We start from the raw sequence: 14607 nt of genomic DNA, 5'->3' as shown, positions 1-14607 counted from the left end.
TAGAATAGAATCCAGGATTAGAGGTTCCAAGCCCTTTCTATGTATTCTATTAGAATAGAATCCAGGATTAGAGGTTCCAAGCCCTTTCTATGTATTCTATTAGAATAGAATCCAGGATTATAGGTTCCAAGCCCTTTCTATGTATTCTATTAGAATAGAATCCAGGATTATAGGTTCCAAGCCCTTTCTATGTATTCTATTAGAATATAATCCAGGATTAGAGGTTCCAAGCCCTTTCTATGTATTCTATTAGAAAAGTAACCAGGCTTAGAGGTTCCAAGCCCTTTCTATGTATTCTATTAGAATATAATCCAGGATTAGAGGTTCCAAACCCTTTCTATGTATTCTATTAGAAAAGAATCCAGGATTAGAGATTCCAAGCCCTTTCCATGTATTCTATTAGAATATAATCCAGGATTAGAGGTTCCAAACCCTTTCAATGTATTCTATGTATATCGTCTTACTTTCCCTTTCCTGACACATTTCAGCATAATCACAGCTTTTAGTTCCACAGTAATAATTACCGTGAACTTGTATCCAACACCTCTCCGCAGAGGTGCTGAGCTTTCTTAGATTACCACGGGTATTAACGCCGGGATTACCCTTCCAATAATTACCCGAACCCTTCATTCTCTACAGATCAACTTTACAGGAAGATACTCCGCCTATCTAAGTGTGATTCTCGTGGTGTAAAATGACAGTACACAGCATTTAACACGTGCTTTGAGATTTATAACATGTTCTAGAGTTCTAGAGTGCTTCTACATCTGCATTGCTTTGCTGTTTGGGTTTTTATGGCTGGGTTTCTGTTCAGCACTTTGTGACATCGGCCGATGTAAAAAAAAAAAGGGCTTCATAAATACATTTGATTGATTGATTGGCAGAGTTACAGGCTTTACTTGTGAAGGACTCGGTGACTTGGTGTTAAGTGCACCATCATGGCAATTCCCAGTCAAAGGGCTCTGTTTGTTTTTTTATTAAATCTTTATTTCACCAGGTCGTCCCGTTGAGGTCGAAATACTCGCTTTTCAAAAGGGATACCTGGCTTGAACTAACAGCTACGGTATTTTACAAATGATTACAAAGGTTACAAAGTCAGTCTCACCTTCATGTTAAATCAGTCTCACCTTCATGTTCAATCAGTCTCACCTTCATGTTTGATCAGTCTCACCTTCATGTTAAATCAGTCTCACCTTCATGTTAAATCAGTCTCACCTTCATGTTTAATCAGTCTCACCTTCATGTTAAATCAGTCTCACCTTCATGTTTAATCAGTCTCACCTTCATGTTTAATCAAGTCTCACCTTTATGTTTAATCAGTCTCACCTTCATGTTAAATCAGTCTCACCTTCATGTTTAATCAGTCTCACCTTCATGTTAAATCAGTCTCACCTTCATGTTTAATCAGTCTCACCTTCATGTTTAATCAAGTCTCACCTTTATGTTTAATCAGTCTCACCTTCATGTTAAATCAGTCTCACCTTCATGTTAAATCAGTCTCACCTTCATGTTTAATCAGTCTCACCTTCATGTTAAATCAGTCTCACCTTCATGTTTAATCAGTCTCACCTTCATGTTTAATCAGTCTCACCTTCGTGTTTAATCAGTCTCACCTTCATGCTAAATCAGTCTCACCTTCATGTTTAATCAGTCTCACCTTCATGTTAAATCAGTCTCACCTTCATGTTTAATCAGTCTCACCTTCATGTTAAATCAGTTTCACCTTCATGTTAAATCAGTCTCACCTTCATGTTAAATCAGTCTCACCTTCATGTTTAATTAGTCTCACCTTCATGTTTAATCAGTCTCACCTTCATGTTTAATCAGTCTCACCTTCATGTTAAATCAGTCTCACCTTCATGTTTAATCAGTCTCACCTTCATGTTTAATCAGTCTCACCTTCATGTTAAATCAGTCTCACCTTCATGTTTAATCAGTCTCACCTTCATGTTAAATCAGTCTCACCTTCATGTTAAATCAGTCTCACCTTCATGTTTAATCAGTCTCACCTTCATGTTTAATCAGTCTCACCTTCATGTTTAATCAGTCTCACCTTCATGTTTAATCAGTCTCACCTTCATGTTAAATCAGTCTCACCTTCATGTTTAATCAGTCTCACCTTCATGTTAAATCAGTCTCACCTTCATGTTTAATCAGTCTCACCTTCATGTTTAATCAAATGTTGCTTCAGTAACCTAATCTGCTAGTGTGAAACAGCACAGTAGAGACTTACCAGGAACAAGACTTGTAGCACTAGATAGAGACTGAGGCAGGCAGAGGTGATGTGTAGCGCAGGAGGCACCATGCAGACTGTGAACTTTGATGTAATTCCACAGCCAATAAAGTCCCCAAGGGAGTGTACCTCCCTGTCGAAGAATTTCAGATGAGGTGTCTAAAGCCAGGCGGCTACAAGTCCCACCCTACCTTAATAACAGTCCCTTAGGGCCTAGGGGCTTTAGGAAAGTTAGGGGAAAACCCCATTACTGTCACAGTAGGTACCTCTCTATCTCCACCTCCCCACCTCTTCCCCCCCCCCCCCCCATAGGCCTCTGGGAATCAGGACAGGTCACTAAAGTCTCTCTTTGTGGAGAGAAAACGTGCAAAGTCATGTCATTGATCCTTTGTCTTGTAATTATTTTTTTTTACAAAGGACTCCTATCTATCTCCAGAGTCAGTGCTTTAGGCCGTATTAGTTTGTAATCTCACAACACAGGTGTCTGACCCAGCTACCTGGGGCTGTCTACTGACCACGACCAGGGAGAGGGAAAGGTTGACATTGGCAAGGTACAAAACCAAGGAACATGAAGACGCACGCACACACACACACACACACACACACACACACACACACACACACACACACACACACACACACACACACACACACACACACACACACACACACACACACAAAGGGGATCTCATCTTATTGATCTCACATTCTTTTATGAAGTGATCTGTTTTTCTCCTAACAAAACAGGTGGAGAGGTTCAGGTACATTCTTAGAAGAATAAAAAATGCGTAGTAAAACCACACAGGGTTTATGTCGAGAACTATGAACGGTTCCACCAGCCTTTTTAGCCTTTAAAATTATAACAATAATGACATACCATATATCATAAGGCCTATCTTTGAGGACCTAGTTATATCCTGACACAGCGGTGTTAGGAAACTCCTGGTTTACAGGCCACATCAGGCCTGTAAGTCACATTATGCTGGATTGTAAAGTGATGTGTAATTCCTATCGTAATCCAGACAGTTAGGATATTAGTGTAATTAAAAAAAATATATATATATATATATATATATATATATATATATATATATATATATGTATATATATATTTATTTTATCACCCACAACCTGCATTCAGAATGACTGCCATGGTGGGGAAGATTGAATTCTGAGACTACCTCAATCACATAAACTGGACATCCATCCCGGTAACGGAAGCAATAAGTCCAACTACTAACGTATTCGTTTAGAAACATGTACGTTATTTATCTTTGTGTAGCACAAAATTATTCAAACAATCAATGTACATGCAAAAAACTACAGATTTTAAAATGAAGAATTCTGAAAAATCATTCTTCAATAGAGTTTGCTGAGAAATATGATATATGGCTCTGTGTAGAACCATTCTTCAATAGAGCGTGCTGAGAAATATGATATATGGCTCTGTGTAGAACCATTCTTGCCTTCCAAAAAAATCATCAAAGAACCATTTCTTCCAAAAATAGTTCTTCAGATCCAAATTGTCCTTGGTTAGAACCCTTTCCCTTCACATAGAAATAAAGGGTTCCAAAATGGTTCTAACAGTGTAGTTTGAAGGTGGCAGGCAACCTAGCAGTTAAGACTATTGGGCCAGTAAGTGAAAGGGTTACTGGTTCAAATCCCCAAGCTGTGTCCTTGAACAAGGCACGTAACCCTAATGACTCCTGTAAGTCGTACTGGATAAGAGTGTTTACTGTGAGGTAAGGATTGTGCATTTGCTTAATGGGAAATGTATTGCTTATTGAAAATGCCTTTGTTGCTCTGAATTTGCAACAAGATCTCACAGTCTCACTTCAGTGTTCAACGTTTGTCCTGGGCGGGATAAACATCAAATGTAGACTGTTAAACATAGGTATTCATTCCAACTAGATAAGGTATTGGTTAAGGTTTTGGACAGAGTTAAAACAGAAACAAATTATGATTCATTTTAGGCGATAATTCTGAATGGTAAGGGTTAAGGTAAGGGTTAAGATAAAGGTTAAGGTAAAGGTTAAGGTTAAGGTTAAGGGTTAAGGTAAAGGTTAAGGGTTAAGGTAAAGGTTAAGGTAAAGGTTAAGGGTTAAGGTAAAGGTTAAGGTAAAGGTTAAGGTAAGGGTTAAGGGTTAAGGCAAAGGTAAAGGTTAAGGGTTAAGGTAAAGGTTAAGGTAAAGGTTAAGGGTTAAGGTAAAGGTTAAGGTAAAGGTTAAGGTAAGGGTTAAGGGTTAAGGTAAAGGTTAAGGGTTAAGGTAAAGGTTAAGGTTAAGGTAAAGGGTTAAGGTAAAGGTTAAGGGTTAAGGTAAAGGTTAAGGTAAGGGTTAAGGTAAGGGTTAAGGTAAAGGTTAAGGTAAAGGTTAAGGGTTAAGGTAAAGGTTAAGGTAAAGGTTAAGGGTTAAGGTAAAGGTTAAGGTAAAGGTTAAGGGTTAAGGTAAAGGTTAAGGGTTAAGGTAAAGGTTAAGGGTTAAGGTAAAGGTTAAGGGTTAAGGTAAAGGTTAAGGGTTAAGGTAAAGGTTAAGGGTTAAGGTAAAGGTTAAGGTAAAGGTTAAGGGTTAAGGTAAAGGTTAAGGTAAAGGTTAAGGTAAGGGTTAAGGGTTAAGGTAAAGGTTAAGGGTTAAGGTAAAGGTTAAGGTAAAGGTTAAGGGTTAAGGTAAAGGTTAAGGTAAAGGTTAAGGTAAGGGTTAAGGGTTAAGGTAAAGGTTAAGGGTTAAGGTAAAGGTTAAGGTAAAGGTAAAGGTTAAGGTTAAGGTAAAGGTTAAGGTAAAGGTTAAGGGTTAAGGTAAAGGTTAAGGTAAGGGTTAAGGTAAAGGTTAAGGGTTAAGGTAAAGGTTAAGGTAAGGGTTAAGGTAAAGGTTAAGGGTTAAGGTAAAGGTTAAGGGTTAAGGTAAAGGTTAAGGTAAAGGTTAAGGGTTAAGGTAAAGGTTAAGGTAAAGGTTAAGGGTTAAGATAAAGGTTAAGGTAAGGGTTAAGGTAAAGGTTAATGTAAGGGTTAAGGTAAAGGTTAAGGTAAAGGTTAAGGGTTAAGGTAAAGGTTAAGGGTTAAGGTAAAGGTTAAGGTAAAGGTTAAGGTAAAGGTTAAGGGTTAAGGGTTAAGGTAAAGGTTAAGGTAAAGGTTAAGGGTTAAGGTAAAGGTTAAGGTAAAGGTTAAGGGTTAAGATAAAGGTTAAGGGTTAAGATAAAGGTTAAGGGTTAAGGTAAAGGTTAAGTGTTAAGGTAAAGGTTAAGGTAAAGGTTAAGGTTAAGGTAAGGGTTAAAGTAAGGGTTATGGTAAAGGTTAAGGTAAGGGTTAAGGGTTAAGGTAAAGGTTAAGGTAAAGGTTAAGGGTTAAGGTAAAGGTTAAGGTAAAGGTTAAGGGTTAAGGTAAAGGTTAAGGTAAAGGTTAAGGGTTAAGATAAAGGTTAAGGTAAGTGTTAAGGTAAAGGTTAAGGTAAAGGTTAAGGTTAAGGTTAAGGTAAAGGTTAAGGTTAAGGTAAGGGTTAAAGTAAGGGTTAAGGTAAAGGTTAAGGTTAAGGTAAGGGTTAAAGTAAGGGTTAAGGTAAAGGTTAAGGTAAGTGTTAAGGTAACTCTCTATCAAGCCGACAGCCTACAAGACGGTAATAGGAACTCACATAGCCCTTAGTGGACGGTATTGAAGGTATCTCCCAAAGTCCTGTATACGTGAACAAACGTTGAATACTGAAGTCGATCCGGTATGACCTGGCTGGAATATGTGATGGAATAACACATAGTACAGATGAATAAACCAAGACAGGTTGAAAAACATTGCCTAAGGCACATTCATTTCCACCGCTATAGTGTTGATGTAACATCAAGAGACTTTGAGGGAAAGAAATACTGTCATTATCTCAACTTGATCTTACAAGCCCGGGCTGCTTATCTAATACAATAATAAGTTAAGGGGGTTTGGATTCATCGCTAATTTGAATCACTGTTGTGCATGGCTGGACCCCTGCCTTCTGATGAAACGCACGCACGCACGCAGACACACACACACACACACACACACACACACACACACACACACACACACACACACACACCCTGCCTTCTGATGACACAGAAACAAATGATCTGTTCTGAAGGTTTTGGGTTTCTCTCAGAGAGCTAAATGATTGGCTCCTGTGGGTCATCCTGGCCCAGACGGCATCCCAAGCCACGTCCTCAGAGCATGTGCAGACCAGCTGGCTGGAGTGTTTAAGTACATATTCAATCTCTCCCTATCCCAGTCTGTTGTCTCCACTCGCTTCAAGATGTCCATCATTGTTCTTGTTCCCAAGAAAGGGAAGGTAACTGAACTAAATTATTAGCACTCACTTCTGTCATCATGAAGTGCTTTGAGAGGCTAGTTATGGATCATATCACCTCCGCCTTACCCGACACCCTAGACCCAATATAACATGCATACCGCCCCAACAGATCCACAGACGATTCAATTACCATTGTAAGAATGCTGTTGATCGACTACAGCCCAGCCTTCAACACCATAGTGTTCTCAAAGCTCATCAATAAGCTCATGAATCTAAACCCTGCCCAGTGAAACTGGGTCCGCGACTTCTTGACGGGTCACCCCACTTTCACCCCAAGTGGTGAAGGTAGGCAACAACACCTCCGCCACACTGATCCTCAACATGGGGGCCCCACAGGGGTGCGTGCTCAGCCCCCTTCTGTATTCCCTGTTCACCCATGACTGTGTATGGCCACGCACATCTCCCACTCAAGTTTGATGATGACACAACAGTGGTAGGCCTGATTACTAACAACGACAAGACAGGAAAATTACCTCTCACTCAATGTCAACAAAATTAAGGATCTGATCGTGGACAACAGGAGACAGCAGAGACAGCACGCCCCCTTATCCACTTGGACAGGGGTCGCAGTGGAGAGGGTCAAAAGCCCCAGGTTTCTCTGCGTGCACATCACTGAGGACCTGAAATGGTCCATCCACACAGACAGTGTGGTGAAAAAGGGCACAATCTCATAATTCCACTGTCCCACAGCCGAGACAGGAAATTCATAAATGTAATCTCCCTTGGGAATAAAGCAAATGCACGTTAATGGCCAATGCTACTATTTGGTTTGCAACAGTTGGGTGGTTGTATAAACCTCTATAACCTAAGCAATAATGTACCATTTTTCAATTGTGCCTTTTTCACCACGCTGTCTGTGTGGATGGACCATTTCAGGTCCTCAGTGATGTGAACGCAGAGAAACCTGAAGCTTTTGACCCTCTCCACTGCGACCCCTGTCCAAGTGGATAAGGGGGCGTGCTGTCTCCTGTTGTCTCCTGTTGTCCACGATCAGCTCCTTCATTTTGTTGACATTGAGTGAGAGGTTATTCTCCTGTTGTCCACCCAAGAATGAATGTGAAACTAATAATTCACAGTGGACACCGTAAATTCCATTAATTCATTAACCAGCACAGTGAAGCCTAGGATATTTATTAAATAGTTATTATTGTCTCTCATCATCATTGGATCTCTGCTAACTAGCTACGCACTGTACATGCCAATGATTTATTTAGCATAGCAACGTCGAATGAATAGAATTAACCCGATTGGGTCAAAACATGTGAAAATAACGAACGTCCACTTGGCTAGCAACTTCGGTAATGCAAAAAATGAATTCAAAATACATTAAAAAAATTATGACAAAATGTAATCAAATGTCTTCAGAAATATGTGGGCCAAAAATGGCAACATATTCTCGTTGTGATATGATTTAATTTACTTGTTTAAACATGTTTTAACCTTCCTGTATTGTGTATTGTTATGTATTGTTAGATATTACTGCATTGTTGGAGCTCGATAACACCAATCATTTCGCTGCACCTGCCATAACATCTGCAAATCGATGTACGAGACCAGTAAACTTTGATCTGGTGATGAACATCCTTCTGGGAGTCAATCCGAACGGCAGGACCGCTTGGATGTTTTTATTGTGAGTATGACACTCGAGCAGAATTTAATCATAACAGTAGTTTACACCAAAGCATAACTGTTATTTTGAATTTCCTAATTTATAATCTGTATTGTTTGCAGAAAGCTTTCCATTATAACTTTAAGTAATAGGATGAATGCAGACGGCCAATATAATCTCCTTCAAATGTGTCTAAGTCATTGCTAAATGGGGATCCATAATGAATACAAACACAAATTGCAATTTCATTTCAAGTTAGTGGTGTCAGATGTTGATATTAAATAGTACCCTTACAAAAACCTGAAATAAGACACATGCTATCATATCAGCTATTAAAGCTACTGTGTGGACTTTATATAACACCCAATATACTGTCATTAATGCCAGTTTCCAACACTAACACACAGTCTGTTATATTATAGAGACTAACACACAGTCTGTTATATTATAGAGACTAACACACAGTCTGTTATATTATAGAGACGGTAACACACAGTCTGTTATATTATAGAGACTAACATACAGTCTGTTATATTATAGAGACGGTAACACACAGTCTGTTATATTATAGAGACTAACACACAGTCTGTTATATTATAGAGACTAACACACAGTCTGTTATATTATAGAGAGACTAACACACAGTCTGTTATTTTATAGAGACTAACACACAGTCTGTTATATTATATAGAGACTAACACAGTATGTTATATTATAGAGAGACTAACACACAGTCTGTTATATTATAGAGAGACTAACACACAGTCTGTTATATTATAGAGACTAACACACAGTCTGTTATATTATAGAGAGACTAACACACAGTCTGTTATATTATAGAGAGACTAACACACAGTCTGTTATATTATAGAGACTAACACACAGTCTGTTATATTATATAGAGACTAACACAGTATGTTATATTATAGAGAGACTAACACACAGTCTGTTATATTATAGAGACTAACACACAGTCTGTTATATTATAGAGACGGTAACACACAGTCTGTTATATTATAGAGACTAACACACAGTCTGTTATATTATAGAGACTAACACACAGTCTGTTATATTATAGAGACTAACACACAGTCTGTTATATTATAGAGACTAACACACAGTCTGTTATATTATAGAGACTAACACACAGTCTGTTATATTATAGAGAGACTAACACACAGTCTGTTATATTCTAGAGACTAACACACAGTCTGTTATATTATATACACACTAACACACTGTCTGTTATATTATAGAGACTAACACACAGTCTGTTATATTATAGAGAGACTAACACACTGTCTGTTATATTATAGAGACTAACACAGTCTGTTATATTATAGAGACTAACACACAGTCTGCTATATTATAGAGACTAACACACAGTCTGTTATATTATATAGAGACTAACACAGTCTGTTATATTATAGAGAGACTAACACACAGTCTGTTATATTATATAGAGACTAACACAGTCTGTTATATTATGTAGAGACTAACACAGTCTGTTATATTATAGAGAGACTAACACACAGTCTGTTATATTATAGAGACTAACACACAGTCTGTTATATTATAGAGACTAACACACAGTCTGTTATATTATAGAGACGGTAACACACAGTCTGTTATATTATAGAGACTAACACACAGTCTGTTATATTATAGAGACTAACACACAGTCTGTTATCTTTTAGAGAGACTAACACACAGTCTGTTATATTATAGAGACGGTAACACACAGTCTGTTACATTATAGAGAGACTAACACACAGTCTGTTATATTATAAAGACTAACACACAGTCTGTTATATTATAGAGAGACTAACACACAGTCTGTTATATTATAGAGAGACTAACACACCGTCTGTTATATTATAGAGAGACTAACACACAGTCTGTTATATTATAGAGACTAACACACAGTCTGTTATATTATAGAGACTAACACACAGTCTGTTATATTATAGAGACTAACACACAGTCTGTTATTTTATAGAGAATAACACACAGTCTGTTATATTATAGAGACTAACACACAGTCTGTTATATTATAGAGACTAACACACAGTCTGTTATATTATAGAGACGGTAACACACAGTCTGTTATATTATAGAGACTAACACACAGTCTGTTATATTATAGAGACTAACACACAGTCTGTTATATTATAGAGAGACTAACACACAGTCTGTTATATTATAGAGAGACTAACACACTGTTTTACTATAGAGAGACCTATAAACAGGCACCCAGAACTGAAAGGTCTTCTCCTGGTAAATAAGACGGTTGTTAATGTACGACGCAAAGTTTCTCAACATTCAAACCTGACAAGCAAAAGTGCTTCCTGTGACAAATGGCCTACCGTTGGAAGACTGTGAGCCCGGTGTAAATAATGGATTCTTGCTTTACCACTCGTCTATATTATGCACTATGAAATAAGGCATGGGTCTAATCATCTCATGGGGAGATGTATAAATAGCAAGGTTTCGTACAGTGCGTGCTTCGATGATCCCATGTCTGCAGTAGTTCCCCTAGCGGGTCCTACTGAATACCATGTCCCCTGGAGACTCGTCTCTCTACAGTACAGACTGATATGATTAAAAACATGTTTTATGTTATTATTGTGCCATTCGACTAGACGACAATAAACTTCCATTACGTCTCAGCCTATCTGTCCCGTCGATAATAGACACATTGTGAAAGGAGCAAGATTTTAAAGGGATTTTTCATCTTGTTAAAACCACAGATGGATTATTGTGGCATGGAGAACAACTAGGGAGTAAAGAGACAGTCAGGGACTGCTGACTAAGGTAAGAATCATTATTTTATCCTTCTCTTTCAGCATTTCCCCCTGGAACCAGCCTCCCTCCCCAGAGTGGATCAATGTTGTTGAGGCTGACTTGGTGACTAGATGGATCAATGTTGTTGAGGCTGACTTGGTGACTAGATGGATCACTGTTGTTGAGGCTGACTTGGTGACTAGATGGATCCATGTTGTTGAGGCTGACTTGGTGACTAGATGGATCACTGTTGTTGAGGCTGACTTGGGGACTAGATGGATCCATGTTGTTGAGGCTGACTTGATGACTAGATGGATCCATGTTGTTGAGGCTGACTTGGGGACTAGATGGATCCATGTTGTTGAGGCTGACTTGGTGACTAGATGGATCAATGTTGTTGAGGCTGACTTGGTGACTAGATGGATCCATGTTGTTGAGGCTGACTTGTTGACTAGATGGATCCATGTTGTTGAGGCTGACTTGGTGACTAGATGGATCACTGTTGTTGAGGCTGACTTGGTGACTAGATGGATCCATGTTGTTGAGGCTGACTTGGTGACTAGATGGATCACTGTTGTTGAGGCTGACTTGATGACTAGATGGATCCATGTTGTTGAGGCTGACTTGGTGACTAGATGGATCCATGTTGTTGAGGCTGACTTGGTGACTAGATGGATCCATGTTGTTGAGGCTGACTTGGTGACTAGATGGATCAATGTTGTTGAGGCTGACTTGGTGACTAGATGGATCCATGTTGTTGAGGCTGACTTGGTGACTAGATGGATCACTGTTGTTGAGGCTGACTTGGTGACTAGATGGATCCATGTTGTTGAGGCTGACTTGGTGACTAGATGGATCAATGTTGTTGAGGCTGACTTGATGACTAGATGGATCCATGTTGTTGAGGCTGACTTGGGGACTAGATGGATCCATGTTGTTGAGGCTGACTTGATGACTAGATGGATCAATGTTGTTGAGGCTGACTTGGTGACTAGATGGATCAATGCTGATTACCTGCAGCCCTCTGCTATTTGTAATTGCAAAGTTAGGAGACATGGGCTGGCTGCATGGTCTGTATGGACGCCACAGGGCACAGACAGACAGACAGACAGACAGACAGGCAGACAGACAGACAGACAGACAGACAGACAGACAGACAGACAGACAGACAGACAGACAGACATGATTATGTTCATGATTCTGATGACATACAGCCAGCCGGTGGTCCTGGTCCTGACAAACCGCTATCCCTATCAGAGAGCTTAACAACAGGTAATTTACAGTAAATCCTATTGGTCTAGCTCTCCCCAGTCAATCTCTTCTTAACAACAGGTAATTTACAGTAAATCCTATTGGTCTAGCTCTGCCCAGTCAATCCCTTCTTAACAGCAGGACTTCCTTCCTGTACGGTAGAGTCAAAGATGATTCACATGGCCAAGATGATGTACTCTGTCGATAATATTCACTTGAAAAATGGTAAAGGTAGTGCCAAACTACTACCAAAACTAAGACTGCTAATACTACTTGTATCTATTGATTAAACCCTTCTTTTACCAGATGAGTTAACAGACAACACATTGTCTTTTATAGCAACTATCACTGGGGAAAAGTACCTGCGTAACTCATTGAGTAATGGCTCAAACATCTCCAACGGTCAGTAGATAACATCGGAGAAAGCGGTAGTAACTCAGACATCGTTAGGATTTCTTGTCACTTAATGTTTTTGCTAACAAAGATATTACTTTATTCAGTTGTTGTTCTGCTAATTCGACAGATATTGAGTTTTTATAAGTTGTGATTATTTTATATATTTTTTTTAAAGTCAATCTAACACTTACTAAATAAGTTGCTTAATTATATTAAATTTTAAGTCTTTACTTAAAATTATAAAGTAGTAGACGGACGCGTTGATATTGAGTAAAAAAACACTTGATTTATCTGTTGTGCTGATGAAGAACTATTACTTTTATGCATGTTATGAATCCTTATTAGTGCCACATGGCTCTGTTTTCAGAGGATTGTGGGTAATTCAGCATTTTCAGACATAATGAGAGTTTTACACAACGTTGTATGCACTCGTGAAGAAAACAAAAATGAATATTTAGAAAATTGTGTTAAACTATTTGTTGTCTGTTGTGCATTGATCAAAATAAACGGATATCAAAACCGAGGAAGGGGGGGGGGGGTCCATTTCCACAAACAATATCATCATGTTTTTAAACGATGCCACTCTATAATGACTTGGGCTAATGCAGTGTCCTGTAACGCTCAAAGCTCTACCACTAGATACTGTTAGAGGAATGAGCACTGTGTTCAATAAGGCCTGGTCACATCTCTACCACTAGTTACTGTTAGAGGAATCAGCACTGTGTTCAATAAGGCCTGGTTACATCTCTACCAATAGATACTGTTAGAGGAATGAGCACTGTGTTCAATAAGGTCTGGTTACATCTCTACCACTAGTTACTGTTAGAGGAATCAGCACTGTGTTCAATAAGGCCTGGCCACATCTCTACCACTAGATACTGTTAGAGGAATGAGCACTGTGTTCAATAAGGTCTGGTTACACCTCTACCACTAGATACTGTTAGAGGAATGAGCACTGTGTTCAATAAGGCCTGGTTACATCTCTACCACTAGTTACTGTTAGAGGAATGAGCACTGTGTTCAATAAGGCCTGGTTACATCTCTACCACTAGTTACTGTTAGAGGAATGAGCACTGTGTTCAATAAGGCCTGGTTACATCTCTACCACTAGTTACTGTCAGAGGAATGAGCACTGTGTTCAATAAGGCCTGGTTACATCTCTACCACTAGTTACTGTTAGATGAATGAGCACTGTGTTCAATAAGGCCTGGTTACATCTCTACCACTAGTTACAGTTAGAGGAATCAGCACTGTGTGTGTGTGTGTGTGTGTGTGTGTGTGTGTGTGTGTGTGTGTGTGTGTGTGTGTGTGTGTGTGTGTGTGTGTGTGTGTGTGTGTGCGGGTGCGGGTGCGGGTGCGGGTGCATGTGTGCGGGTGCGTGTGTGCGTGCAGGTGTGTGTGTGCGGGTCTTGGGTGTGTGACCGTTATTCTCATTACCGCCTGCAGTGATGAAGCTTGGCAAATAGGTTGATCATTGAGAACCACTAGATCCAATAGGTTGAGTGATCATTGAGAACCACTCCATCCAATAGGTTGAGTGATCATTGAGAACCCCTCCATCCAATAGGTTGAGTGATCATTGAGAACCACTCCATCCAATAGGTTGAGTGATCATTGAGAACCACTCCATCCAATAGGTTGAGTGATCATTGAGAACCACTCCATCCAATAGGTTGAGTGATCATTGAGAACCACTCCATCCAATAGGTTGAGTGATCATTGAGAACCACTCCATCCAATAGGTTGAGTGATCATTGAGAACCACTCCATCCAATAGGTTGAGTGATCATTGTGAACCACTCCATCCAATAGGTTGAGTGATCATTGTGAACCACTCCATCCAATAGGTTGAGTGATCATTGAGAACCACTCCATCCAATAGGTTGAGTGATCATTGAGAACCACTCCATCCAATAGGTTGAGTGATCATTGAGAACCACTCCATCCAATAGGTTGAGTGATCATTGAGAACCCCTCCATCCAATAGGTTGAGTGATCATTGAGAACCACTC

The 14607-nt window shown here is 39.3% G+C and overlaps 1 protein-coding gene across 1 annotated transcript in view; it reads right to left on the bottom strand.

The window, feature by feature from the left end:
- LOC139371462 (dystroglycan 1-like) overlaps positions 1 to 10596 on the bottom strand; it is a 117689-nt gene extending 107093 nt beyond the window's left edge. Inside the window, exon 1 of the mRNA XM_071111895.1 lies at positions 10531 to 10596. The gene's annotated coding sequence lies outside the window, so the exon portion shown is untranslated. The remainder of the gene's footprint in view (positions 1 to 10530) is intronic.
- Positions 10597 to 14607: the final 4011 nt, after the last annotated feature.

Source organism: Oncorhynchus clarkii, chromosome 17 (assembly GCF_045791955.1).
Source record: "Oncorhynchus clarkii lewisi isolate Uvic-CL-2024 chromosome 17, UVic_Ocla_1.0, whole genome shotgun sequence".
Lineage (NCBI taxonomy): Eukaryota > Metazoa > Chordata > Actinopteri > Salmoniformes > Salmonidae > Oncorhynchus > Oncorhynchus clarkii.
Note: the sequence above shows the minus strand (reverse complement) of the source record. Positions and strands in the feature narration are given on the sequence as shown.